This window comes from Suncus etruscus, chromosome 17 (genome assembly GCF_024139225.1).
Source record: "Suncus etruscus isolate mSunEtr1 chromosome 17, mSunEtr1.pri.cur, whole genome shotgun sequence".
Lineage (NCBI taxonomy): Eukaryota > Metazoa > Chordata > Mammalia > Eulipotyphla > Soricidae > Suncus > Suncus etruscus.
Window position 1 is genome coordinate 64,082,382 of NC_064864.1, and position 14,286 is coordinate 64,096,667.

The following is a 14,286-nucleotide window of genomic DNA, read 5'->3' on the forward strand; positions in this document are numbered from 1 at the left end:
TGGTGACTCCTTTTTGCAGGTGACAGAGAAGCAGGAAAGAAAGACCTGAAGACAGAATGTAATCGAATATAAAACTGCTTTACTTGGGTAAAATGGAAAGGACAAGATGGTGATGCAGGGAGAGGCTATCAGTAGATGTTCCCACTCAGAAACTCTTTGTTCCAGTCACTCGGACGCTAGGGGAACTGAGAAGGGAGAGAGAGGGGTCAGAGTTAGGACTTGATGGGCATCCTTGAGGTTTGGCTGGTCAGGAGACTCCAAAATTCGGGGAAGGGCTGGAGAGATAATACTTACTTTGCACACAGTAAAGCCAGATTTTATCCCTAGTACAACACAGGGTACCCTGAGCCTCTCCAGGAGTGACCCCTGAGCACAAATTGAGGAAATTCTCTGAAGTACAAGCAGTCTGGGTCCTGGGAAAGGGGGTTAAACATTTCTAGACAAGGGAATGACAATTAGTTACAACTGAGTTCACTATGCAAAAGAGAAGGGGAAAAAAGGGCTTCTGGGGAGAAAGAAAACTTGAATAAACAGAACAACTTGGTTAGAGTGAGTGTGTTCACATTTTTTAATGAAATAGTCTCTTGGTTGGTTAGCCATAATTCAACTCTCATCTTATGAGATATATACCACCTGCACCCTTCCCTTAAATCCCCATAAAGTTATAGAATATTTACAAAAACAATAGAAGCCATACTCTACCAAGTACATCTACATAAACATACAACAAGGATAAAAATTTCAGCCACAACAAAAATTCAAACCTAAATAAATGAGTAAGACAAATAAGTCCTCTATGTCAGAAAAAATCCCAACTTTTAATTATATACCTCAAATTCATTTTTTTCCAAAGAAGCTGTCTTTATTAAGTAGATATGATAAAATCACTTTTAAAGTCTTTGTAATCCACAAAATACCTTCAAGATTTGTTAAAGTTAATGTGTACTTTAAAAAAAAAAGGTTTCTTCATAAAAGCACAAACCTTTACAAGTTTAAGATGTAAATATAAAGAACACAACCTATCACAAATACAATAAGACACTGATAGACTAAATTTGGGGCTAGATATTTTAAACACACTATTCTTGCTCATTGTCTAAGAAAGTACAAAACATTAATAGAGGACTTGAATAACAAAGTTGAGTCTGGAGGCTTAAATTTTATACCTTAAGCATAGAATTCAGTATAATAAAATTTACTTGAAAATAGATGCTTGTTATGCATAGAAAATAATATTAGTAACACCTCTGAGTAATTTATCTTTGAGGAAAACACTTTTTTTATTTTCTGAGTAAAAAGTGTTTCTTAAAACTTTCAGGCAATTATTACAGTAAAAATAAATAAAAAACACTTATAAAGATCATTCTTTAATATTTTTCTTTTTAGCTTAAGAGTGTCAGTATAAACATTTTTTTCAGTACCTGGAACCGTATGAAGATGGTATGGAAATTTTTGCCAGCACACCTGCGCTGAAGGGCTTAAGTTGTTTTCCAGTTTATTTTTCTCCTGGTAGCATGTCCACTTGTCTTTGGCAAGTTCTTCCCTTTTGTCTGATGCAGACATTATGAAATGATGCCCTGGTCATAAGGCCACTTTTGCTTTCCATATCACCAGCAGCATTTTCCAAACTGTCAAGAGGGATGAAAATAAGGAGCACTGTTTTGGGATCATCAGGCAGTTTGCAGGTGGATACTGAGCTCCAAGTGTAGGGTACATTCTCGTGGGGACAGAATTCTGCAGGGTATCATATGGCATAACCAACTGTGTAAGAAAATTCCTGAGACAGAAGAACTGGTAAGTAGGGGAAAGAACTGAGAATTCTCTACCTCGGACTTGGTTCCTTTGTGACTGGTCTTTATCAGAAGAAAAGAACAGGTGCAGGGGGGAGTGTCCCCTTCACATGTGCTGGTTTTATTCCACATCCTTTCAGTCAGCACCAATGAAAAGAACTGGATGTGGGGTGAATTCAAAAGCAGAAAGAAAATAACATGATAGAATATTTTTCAAAAGATTTCAGAACAAAAATCCCCTCACCTCTCCTTTCCCAAGAGGGAAGCATCAGTCACAGGTGGACGTTTGGAACAGAAGGTGTTTACATGAATTTTTAACCAAGTTAGCCAGCAAGATTTGGGGATGGCATTTTACTACAGCTGATTTCAGCTAACAGATACAAAGAAAAGTTACTTCGTCCAGAAGGAAGAGTTCTTCCTTAGTTAGACCACAATGTTCAGGTAGATTCTCGAAGGTATAGAGAACTTGAAAGTTGAAAGTATGGCATGTAATTCGCATGGAGGCAACAGTAACATAGGTCACCATGGGGAAAGGAAGGGTGGAGATATCAGTCCAACCAAGAAATCTTCATGAAGCATTTGTCTCCACATTCTCAGGCAGCCGGAATGACAAAGTATCACAGAGGACCGCCTTGGTGTTTTGGTCAACTCACCATGCACTTCACTGATTTGGGTATTTGAACCTTTGAAAATTTACAGACACCTTCATAAACTTCAAAAAATCATCTCTCAAACTTTGTAATGTGCCTGCAAAGATGACAGATGAGGAGGGGAATAGGTGTGTATGTGGGGTTGGGAGGATGACAGAGTATGGGAGCACTGGTGATGGACGTTACATTAAAATAGTATATACCCCAAAAGTAACTATCAATAACTTTGTAAATCACAGTTCTTTAAATAAAAATAAATACATAAAATCATTGTAAATAAGGTCCCCAGACACAACACATGCTTAGCTATAAATAAACAAACAAAAACATCTCCAGGATAATACTACTTGCCATTTTAATACCATTTCTTAGAAACAAAATACATTATAAGTAAAAGCTACTATTGTCAGATCATTTGAAATTCAGCACAAGCACTATAGCCATTTCACATAAACTGCATTTTTTCCCACATAGTAAGTTGGGGTTCTGTAGGTATGTACTTAGTCTTGTAGATTCAGGTACCCTTGGCAATAGTTTCCCTGCATAATTTTCAGGCAACTATGACTAACTTATGAAGGAATTAGGAGTGCCATTTTTCTTCCCCTTTTCCCAGTAATCAGATTCTCTCCTGCTTACAGAGCATTTTCTTCACCCTTTGAGTTACATAGAGTCATATGACTTGTCTTGGTCAACCATATGGGAGTGGGTGTGATACAATTTCAAGCAAAAGCTTAAGAATTAGCCTCCACTTTCATCTGATACCTCACACACAAAGCTCTGGATTGTGGAGTTTCACCTCATCTCTAAGAATGACATAAAGGAACTCAGAGGCCACACTCATAAATATGGAACATAGTTAGAAATAAACTTGTGTTATCTAAAGTTATGGAATGTGGAGGAATCTGTTACTGCAGCAGAACTTGGCTAATGCTCACCTGTGCTATTCTTTACTCTTACAGCTCTTATAGCTAATATAAGATTTGATAGACCTTACAGCTCAATGTCTCCCCTGTTTATCCAAAGTAGGATGCTTTACAATATTAGTGGAAAAATGTTCCTTTTAACTCTCAAGAGGCTTATTGAAGATCTTAATGTGAGTTTCCACACACAATATTATCATTCTTCTATGGCTTGGAATTTATTATTCCCCCTTAAAAAGCATCTGCCTTAGCCAGAAAGGTTTTCAACTGCCAATTTAAGTAAATTTTCCCAGTAGACAGAAAGGATGTGGATAATAAATTATTAACAACAACAATAAAACCTACTAAACAGACTATAGAGCCCAGAGGGAGGGAAAAATCCTCTCACTGTTGGATGAGATTCGGGTAGGTTTGAAGAGAAGAGCTGGAGCTGAATCCAAATTTTACCAAGTAAGAACGATACTAGTCCTTCAAGTTAATCCACTTGTGGTTCAAGTGTTTGGCACCTGTACTCAGGGTCTCAAAATAATACATAAGACATTTCCCATTGTGGAGATCAGAGTCTTCCTAACAAGTCTATGTGTTGGAAAATATCACTTCCTTGCCTCAATAGGATCAAGATCCTCCTTTTGCTGGTTCTCACCTAGGGGACTCTCAGCTTCTATAGACCAACACATTACCTTTCCCATTGCCCCCTTAAAGGCCCTCCCACAGCATAGAAGTTGATGTTCTCAGGATTATGTGTAGACTCTACTGTTAGCTGGGATAATTATTATTATAATTAGCTGGGATATGTCTATTAGCTGCGATAATTTGCTTTGCATCAATTAATTTAGAAATTTTACTCTCCCCATTTTATGTGTTCTGTGGACTCCAAAGTCAATCAGGGTTCCTATCCAGACTCAATGGAAAACACTTGTACACAGGCTAGCTCCCTGGGGATCATTTTAGTCTATGTCTTCCACACTTTTGGGGGGAAATCATTACAATTTTGGCCTATTTTCTTAATACCATGATGGCTCAAACTAGACATCAACATTGTCATCACTATCATCATCTTCATCCACATCATCTTCCAAATGATGAAGACAGCTCTGTGAAGATAAATTAGTCCCTCCTTCCTGCCCTGATTTAGTTCCCCTGCTAGTAGTGTAGGGTTTATGGCCAACAGCTGTATATTTCTAGCTTACAGTCTGCCTGTTCCCAATTATGACCACATCCTCCCAATCTTCCCAACATTCCTATTTCAGATCCATGTGTAAGAATCAGCATCATTCTTCCAATGAGAAAGGGCTCATTTGACTAATAAGAACCTAACGAACTCCTCACCAGTCAGTGTTAGGAAGCAACCTATGTTTAATAACACAAATCATAATATCTTATCACCAAAAAAGATAAAACGATAGAGGTCACACTCTGCAATAAAGGCATTAATAAGTTGCTATGAGAAGGTCAAAGACAAAAATTAGTATCTTGATCAGATTGTAGCCACCAGCACGAAGATAGCTGTTCTTCCTGGTTTACCTTTCCAGTTTTTCATTTGATTGCCCCAAAATACAAAATTAAGGGGAAATTTCAAGATACTGATTATTTGGCACTTTAGTAGCAAATCTCATGGTCACAGACACTTGTAGGTCTAGTAAACAAGAAGGTGAAGTGAAAAGTAGAGCAGCATGAGATGTATGCTGGAAATAAAATTAACACCCAAGGGAATTTTTTTTTATAAGTTTATACTTTTCTGAGATTCAACATTGATATGTTTTTCTCATTTAGGTTCACTAAGCAATGTTTATTATTAATTCAAATTCTCAATATTGAAGGGGAGATATTTCCCATATGGTTGACATGCTGCTCTGTAGGATCATAAATTTGGAGAAGTTTTGATTAACACTGACAGAAAACCCTTTGAAAACATATGGTTGTATATACATCATGTCATTTCTAATAAGATGCCACATCCTTCTTCGCTTTTCCTTAATAAGATGAGTTCGGTTGTATTTAAGAAACATGATAATACTTTGTTGATTTTTCTTTATGAGAGAGAAAAAGGGAGTAAAAATAAACTATCTTGTTGCAGCAGACGCTGAAAGCATAGCAGATAGTTTGTGGGAACTTAAAAAAAAGCAGTGTGCTATCTCTAAGTACTTTTTATAGACCCAATTAACATGTTGTAAACTAAGAGTGTTTTTTTGACACCCGCTTTTCCTTCTGGGTGACTCTGGTCTGGGTACCATTACTACTTGACTGAGAAGCCATTTTATTCTTCCCAGGATTAAAATGTCTCTCCACAGTGCTCAATGATCAGAACTTTCATACCATTTGGGCTGTCAAATGTCCTCATTCTAAGTTACTTCCATTTCAGATGAGCTTTTCAGATCTTTATTTCTTGGACTGACTTTTCCCCAATTCTTCTAAAACCCATTGCAACAAATTTATTTTGAGAATTTTGACATGAGCTATTTGAAGTATATTTTGAAATGCAACAACTATGAAAAGTATTCTGGTGACTGCTACCAAGAAGGTTTAAAAAAATGGCTACGCCTTTTATAATTCCCCTTTGAAAATATGGGGACCATGATTTACAAGCGGTTATTACAGGTTTTATACATGACTTACTTCAGCACTACACCCTCCACTTAGACGCAGTTAGAGAAATAACTACATTGAGAACTATCATAACAGTGTAAATGAATGAGGAAAGTAGAAAGCCTGTCAAGAGTACAGGCAGGGGTGGGTGGGGAGGAGGGAGATTTGGGACATTGGTGATGGGAATGTTGCACTGGTGAAGGGGGGGTGTTCTTTACATGACTGAAACCCAACCACAATCAAGGTATTTAAATAACAATATTAATTTTAAAAAAGATACCTGCTTTTCTCCACCATTGTTCCAGTGTCCCTCTCCTTTACCCCCAGACCCTTGGTAAACTTCCTACTGAGGACAAGTTTTAAGTTTCTATTGACTTTGAGCATTTGTCATTCCCCAATTTCATTTTTTGTATCCAGCATATGAGAGATCATTCTGTTTGTCCCTCTCTTTTTGACTAATTTCACTTAGAATGAAGTTCTAAATGGCAACCAATTTCATGATTTCATTATTTTCTTATAGCCTAGAAGTATTCCATTATGTATATATACTACAGTTTCTTTACTTAGTCATCTAATCTTGGTCAGTTTTTGGCTATTGCGCATAGTGCCACAGTGAACATAGAAATGCAGATGTATTTCCTTAATTGAGTTTTGGGACCCTTAGGGGTAGATACCCAGAAGTCAAATTCTGGGTAATATGGATGCTCAATCTTAATTAGTTTTGAGGTGTCCATGTTATTTCCTAAAGAAGTTAGACCAGTCAGCAATCCCACCAGCAGTGAATGAGGGTCTTTTTTTCCCTATATTTTCACCAACACATTGCTTTTGTGATATGTGCCAGTCTCACTGGTGTGAGATGTGTCTTTGCATCTCCCTGGTGTTAAGTGATACAGGAAATTTTTTTTCTTATGCTTTTTGACTATCTGTAGGTCTCTTTTGAGTAGGTTCCTGTTCATCTCTCCCAATTTTCTTATGGAGTTGTTTTGTTGGTTTTGAATAGATCTATTGGTGCTTGATATATATATTGAATATCAACCCCTTATATAATGGCTGGTGGACCAATATCCTTTCCCAGTTTGCGGATCTTTTTATTTTGGTCATTGTCTCCTTTGTGATGCACTAACTTTTTAGTTTGACATAGTCCCATTTGTTTATCTTGGTTTCAGTTTTATTGTTTAATTAATTAAAGTATCTCTAGTTTCAATGTCTTGAAGTATTCTTCCTATGTTCTCATTGATGCAATTTATCGATTCAGGCCTGATATTGAGATCTTTCAATGATTTTATACAACATTTGTGCCTGGTGTTAGAAAGGAATCTGTGTTTAGTTTTTTGTTTTTGTTTGTTTGTTTTTGTTTGTGATTGATTAGTTTTTCCAATACCATTTATTAAGAGGTTTTTCTTATTTCACTTCAGATGTTTTGTTTCTTTATCAAAATTAACTGTCCATAAGCCTGGGGATCTGCCTTTTAATCTTCCTCTTAGAAATCTACCTTAAGAGGCCAGAGCAGTAGTGCAAGCAGTAAGGTGTCTGCCTTGCCTGATTTGATCCCCCAGTGTCCCATATGGTCCCCCAAATCAGGCGTGATTTCTGAGCACATAACCAGGAGTAATCCCTGAGTGTCACTGGGTGTGGCCCAAAAACCAAAAAAATAAATAAATAAATAAATAAAAAGAAAGAAATCCACCTTAAGAAAGTAATGTAGGAACTGGAGATGTACTCAAAGAGAGCACTTGCCTTCTTGCTTTGCATGTATGAGCACCTGGGTTTAATCCACTCTAAAAGAAAAAGAAAAGAAAAGAAAAGAAAAATAGGGAATTCTACTTTGGGTGATTCTCCCATAATTTGGGAGCTTTCCTACTTTACTGTCCCTTCATTTATGTTTTCTTAAAGGTTTTTACTGAAAAAATAAAGGAAAAGAATGTAAAATGTGAAGAAAAATTAATGATCAAAAGTGTCCATAGGGGCCGGAGAGATAGCATGGAGGTATGCCTTGCATGCCTTGCATGCAGAAGGTCGGTGGTTTGAATCCCAGCATCCCATATGGTCCCCTGAGCCTGCCAGGAGCGACTTCTGAGCATAGAGCCAGGAGTAACCCTTGAGCATGGTTGGGTGTGACCCGAAAAAAAAAGTGTCCATAATAGTAGAATAGTGCCATTTATGTTAGCAAAAAGTTCAGAAATATTGCCAAAACATAAAATGTTTATTATCCTTTACAAACAATTTACAGTATAGTAAGCAAAGTTAAAATTGGATCAATAGAGTTTATCCCATTCTGGTATCCAGTAGTAAGTCAAAAGACAAGAAAAAAATAGGGAATAAAGCAAATAGAAAGATTTGGAATCAAGGTAAACCAACATAAGAATAATTGGTATCCCTGTAAAGTTACCCCCCCATAAAAAAAAGATTTATTTGAGATGTAATAGTGAGAATAACATATTTGAAGGAAAAACTACACCTGATTTTGAAAGGACACCTTATGTTCTAGGAAAAGGCTACTATATAAGTTCCTGATTGAGATGAAAAACTCAAGAAGAAAGAATTCTCTCTACTTCAGAAACTCCTAAAAATATCACCTGCTAAAGGGGAATCTGAGATGGGTTCAGGGTTTGGTTCCAGACACACGCTACTTTTCAAAGTTCATAAAAAGGGGAAATTTTGTAAAATTTAAAGAAAATAAAAATGATTTTCTAAGACATTAAACCAAAAAGCCTTAATGTAAAGGTCACAAAAATTCTCCAACACCCATGAAAATGGTAAAGTATAGCATTCATAATTCATTCTTGAAAGAATTTTCAGCAGACCTTATTAGTCTACCAAGAGTTGAAGCAAATATAGAATTCCAACATTTAGAATAGTAAAAAATGATTCATTTCAAGTAAAAATTGCCTAAGATACAAAGTGAGAATTTAAGAGTAGGATATACATATTATAGATTCATATTATTATTTAAGATAGACAATGAAATCAAACGAATAGGAAAGTGGTATGATCAAATATAAAAGAACTAATTACCATAGCAAAGGAATTAATGTGTAAGTAGAAAAGCTTAATGCCCCCAACATTTTAATGTTTTATAGTACTTCATAAATAGGAATCACTCCCAATAATGCTTGGCTTCAGAGTAGCTTGAGCCCAGCAGTGTGGGCCTGTAACCAGAAGCCATGGAGCACAAGAGATTGAACTCAGAGATTCCTGCTTGACTTGTGTTCTACTACCACTTGGCATGTCTACGGGCCTAAATTGTTGTAGAATGTATAGTAATCATTTAAGAAACAATATTTCATCAAGGAAAGAAACATTGAACTTGAGTTTAGCATCTCCTCTATTTAGCTTCTTCTTTTATTTTGGCTTTGGGGCAATACCCATCACTTTGCTCACAGCGGATTTCTGGTTCTGCCCTCAGGGATTACCTCTGGCAGTGCTTGGTTGGCCATATATGGTGCAGGAGATCAAACCTGGGTCAGCTGCTTGCAGGATAAGCCCTTACCCTGTTTCCCATTTCTCCAGCACCATTATTCAGTTTTTTCTAAAAATGTTAAAACTAAGTCAAGACACTTCATTACTCATGGAGTAATTGGGCAAATGGCAATTAAATAGGAGTCAATCTGGAAAAAAATAAATTTAAAAATAAATAAAGATTATCTTTTGCATTATAAATCATTCACAGTATTCTAGATTGGATCTCGAGGCATTAAAAAGGACAATTATGGGGAAACTAGAAAAATACAAATAAAATCTGGAGTTTAATTAATTGTAACTTCTCAGTGTTGATTTCTGAGATGCAGCAACTGTCCTATGGTGAAATAAAATATGAATATTAGAGGAATCTGAGTGTGAAACAGATGGGAACTTTCTGTGCTTCTTTTGCAACTTTTCAGTAAATCTCAAGTAATTCTTACAAAAATGAAATGTTTAGAAATAAAATGCATCCTAGCTATGAATCCTTTGTGCATAATAAGGTCTTGGAGAATGTTTATCAAATTTTCATGAGTTCTTTCTAGGGCAGTGGTCTCAGGTAGATTTTTGCTTTTGTTTTTTACATTTTTGTATGCTTAAAGTTAACAATAGATGAATACAATTTTTATTATAAATAATATTATTATTCCAATTTTAAGCTGAGATTGGTATTGTTATAGATGAATGTTAGTATTAGGGTTGCTTATGATGCCATAAAAATATGATAAAATCTAAAGCTAACAATCATAATTTTATCTTTTAAGTATGTCCATGAAAAAAATCACTAGAGGGAATGTACTAAAATTATGGTTAGCATTTGACTCTGGATTAGGAATGCTTATATTCTTTATATAGTTCAATCTTTACAGCAGTTTAAACAATGAGTATACATTTATAACAACTGGAAAATAAACATTACAATTTTACTCTTATCCAGTGGAGTTGGAACTGGCAGTTGGTGAGTCAACTGGAAAAGTTAATTAAAGCAGTGAATCATAAAATGTGATATATACATACCTTAAAGATTTAATTTTAATGTAAAACATATGCATATTCATTCACTTGCCACTCTTTTGATGTGAAGCCAAAGCCCTTTCTTTGTGTCGGGATTTGCTGAGCTGAGTTCCAGGCAGACTTTCTTGCAAGCCACCCATAATGCATCATCCAGAAGTTCCCAGTTTGGGGGTTTTTTATGGCAGGGCCTTTAAGATACTTTTTTCTATGTGTTTACTGTCCTCTGGATCTTTAATGTGTGTGTGTTACATGCACCTTGAGAGCTGCTTCTATCACCCATGAGTAATTTGTCATTATTAAATCTTTCATCAGTTTGCATCATAGTTAGGTAAAGAATGTGCTTCTCATAGTTGCAGAAATAGCTGCAGGCACATTTTGTGTAAATAGACTTCAGTCTTGGTCATCACTAAGGAAGTGTGATGAAGACTTTGCAATGAGAAGCCCTTGGGTGTTGTGACATCGATCAGGAAGTATTACAGGGGACACCAGATGTCTTGGCACATCCCACAGGAAGAAGCTGGGCCAGGTTAGCAGACACATGTAAAAGGGTGATACCAGCTGATGTCAGTGCAAGTCTTGCTTCATTCAGCGCAAGGAAGAGGGCAACATTCTTTTGCTTCTTCATCTGGAGTTCTATCTCCTTTGTACACTTGAAACTGATCATACCCCCGTGACTTCTTGAAAATACAGTGCAAATTAATGACAACTGGTCATTGGTCCTTTCCCAGTGAGACCCCTCAAAAGCTTGGTCTTACTACTTTTCTTAAGTAGATTGAGGAAGGGGCCAAGGTTTTAGGGTATTAATTAACAAGGCAGGATTCATCCTAGTTATGAGTTCTGAGTCCAGTGATCTGCTCTCACACCCACCCACAGGCTTTCATTTGGGGGGGTTGTTACACCCAGAAGTGCTCAGGGGTTACTCCTGGCTCTGTGCTCATAAATCACCCCTGGCAGGCTTGGAGGACCATATGGGTTGCCTGGAATCGAACCGAGGTGGTCAGGGTTGGCTGTATACAAGGCAAAATGCCCTACTGTTGTGCTATTGCTCCACAAACTTTCTAATGCTCTATGATGAAAGATGTAAAATGGCACAGAGAAGGTACTATTAAAATTTCTTTTTATATTGCTAATAAAGATGATGTTCACTCCCACAATATCAAAAAACTTCTCCTTATTTTTAAGTCTTATCATTACTAGCTATACAGAAAAAATGCTCATTAGCCATAGACATTTTTCCTATACATTAAGCATAATTGATCTCATCTCCTAATTGGGGTCTGCCTCAAAAGGACCCTATTCTCTTTAGGGTCCTCTGAGTCATAGATATTCTTAATTTTAGCAACACTATCTATAGTTCCAAGTTTTATTACTAGCCAAAAGATATTTCCTGGGGGTTCTTGACCTTTGTGCAAAACATCTGAGATTTCCCTTGATTTGAACCACTGATCCCTATAGCATTACAAGTTTAATCTCCTTACCCTCTAAACTGTTTATATCAATTTTCATATATTTTTCTTTCCACATTTACTCATATATATATAAATGTGTGTGTATACACACACACATATAGCTGAATGCCTCTGAGTAGTTCTGTAAATTGGATTCCCAGTCTCTCACTACTTCTTCACGTTCAAAAATCACTAACATCCACTATCTTTGAAAATCCACTATCTTTCTCTTTTTAATCGAGTACCCTCTCAGGAAAAGAAAATCACCTTTCTTTTTGAATTTCTTTTTCTCATTCCCATGGCTCTCCTCTCACTATCCTCAACCCTGTTATCAAATTCCATGGCTTTTCTTCTGCTCAGACTCTAAATACTGTAGGGCCGCAAAGTTATGTACTATACACCCACTTGACCACATTGGCCCACTGATTTTAAACACTTTTTCTCTGTGAATGATTCACCCCCTGTCTTCTGACTCTTACTTTCCCCTAATTATAGATAGATGTGTCCAGCATCCTACTTGCATATCTCTACTTGACTATATAAGCAGCATCCCAGATGCAGCAGCTAGAAAGTGAGCTCTTGATTACTTATGAGTATGTCTGACTCATCACCCCTATATTCTGTCCAGAGGGGAAATTCCACTATCAATAACAAGTTGCTCAAGTAAAAGAAATATCTAGATGATGTCCTGATGTCTTTCCTTATCCCAATCATATTCATTCTGTAAATCCTATAACAGAACCATTTGCCCTTAACATGTTAAACAGATCCCTGCCTATAACTCATAATTTAAAGCCAATATTTGAGGCCCTCTAGTTTAAGGCCAATGTTATGCTTTTTCAACCTGGGGTGGATAAGCCTAAAGTAAAGAAGAAATATCACAAGACTTCCTTGGTATCTGGTGAACGTGAATAGAAGAAATAGACCCAACTCTGCTCCTGTGTATAAGTCTATACATACCACTCACTGACAGAGAAGGCAAGGGCTTCACATTCGCCAGGATCAAAACACTTGCCTCTCTGTCTCTCTGCCTACTTCTGCTCCTGTTGTTACTCTCTGAGATTCAAAGGGACCTTCAAGAGTGTGAGTTGACTTATGTCATTTTTCTGCCCACTAGCTGCTCCCCACTCACTGCCTTGAGTATCCTGATTTGTATGTCATGATTTATGTGTCCTAATTATGTCATACCTCACTCAGGGTCCCCTGGCAGGTTCAGGGGACCACATAGGATGCCAGGGATCAAACCTGGATTGACCATTTGCAATGTAAATGCTTGCCCACCCCGCCGTGCCAGCCCCAGCTTATAATTGTTTAATAAATAAGTTTTTGTCTGTTAGCTTTAAGGTTTCAAACAGCAGGGTTCATGTAGCCATAATAATGTAAACTATAAATAATTTGTGAGTAATATCCAAGAGGATTATTTGCAAATATTGGGAATCCAAAGTACCTGGCATTTGCCCTGGGCTAGACACCATTCTAAACCTTCAATAGAAATCATCATGGAATCTTCTGCATAGCTCTGGGGGTGTTTACTCTTATTACTTCTAGTCACTAATTAGGAATGAGGAACACAGAGAGGCTGTATAATTTTCTAAGTCACTCAGACACTAAGTACAGTCATCAGGATTCAAAGCCAGATGTTCTAACTTAGCGCATGAGGAAGTCACCACGTTCAATGGATGATGTGCAAAGTGGTCATCAGTAATCTCCTGGGCCCTCATCCTCAGGTTAGTCCCTGCCCAACAATGAGAAAGCAGGTTCCTTTCCTAGCTGTACTGAACAGCTGAGAGCAAGATGATCACTGGTAGAACAGTCCCACGTGAAACAGAAATAAATCTCACGTGAGGACTTCAGAAAACAATTTAGAGAAAGATTACAGATCTATTTTCTTTGCCTTCAGAAGGGTTAAAAGCCACTAGTTTTTTCAAAAAAGAACCTTCTGTGTCCTAATTTATGCATATCTCTCTATCAACTGTCAGTAGGAATGCAAAAGGTCAGCCCAGAATACACCAATAGGTGTTTCATAAGCTAAATGGTGATAAAGAATTAGATCAGCCCCCAAGCCGACCTCACAATGGAAATGAATATGCACTTTCAGCAAGCCATTCCTCACAGGATATAAATTATAGCTGCTCCAAGATCTAGTAGGTGTTCACTCAAGTTTCCCTGCGGCTTTTCATAGCCCTTAGACTCTCGTGTTTGAAGTAAAAGTTAATAAGAGTCCAGAAACAAATTTGAAAAGGTATTGGTACCAAGAGATTAATTCAAGAGCTTTTAGAGAAAGTGCCCTCCACCTTGCATGGCTCAGGGATGAAAGAGGAGCCTGAATCCACATATGGTCTTCAGGAATACCCAAAGTGAAACAAGCGCACCACCACCTTCTCCCCAGGAGAGAAAAGCAGCAGGCAAAACACAGCTG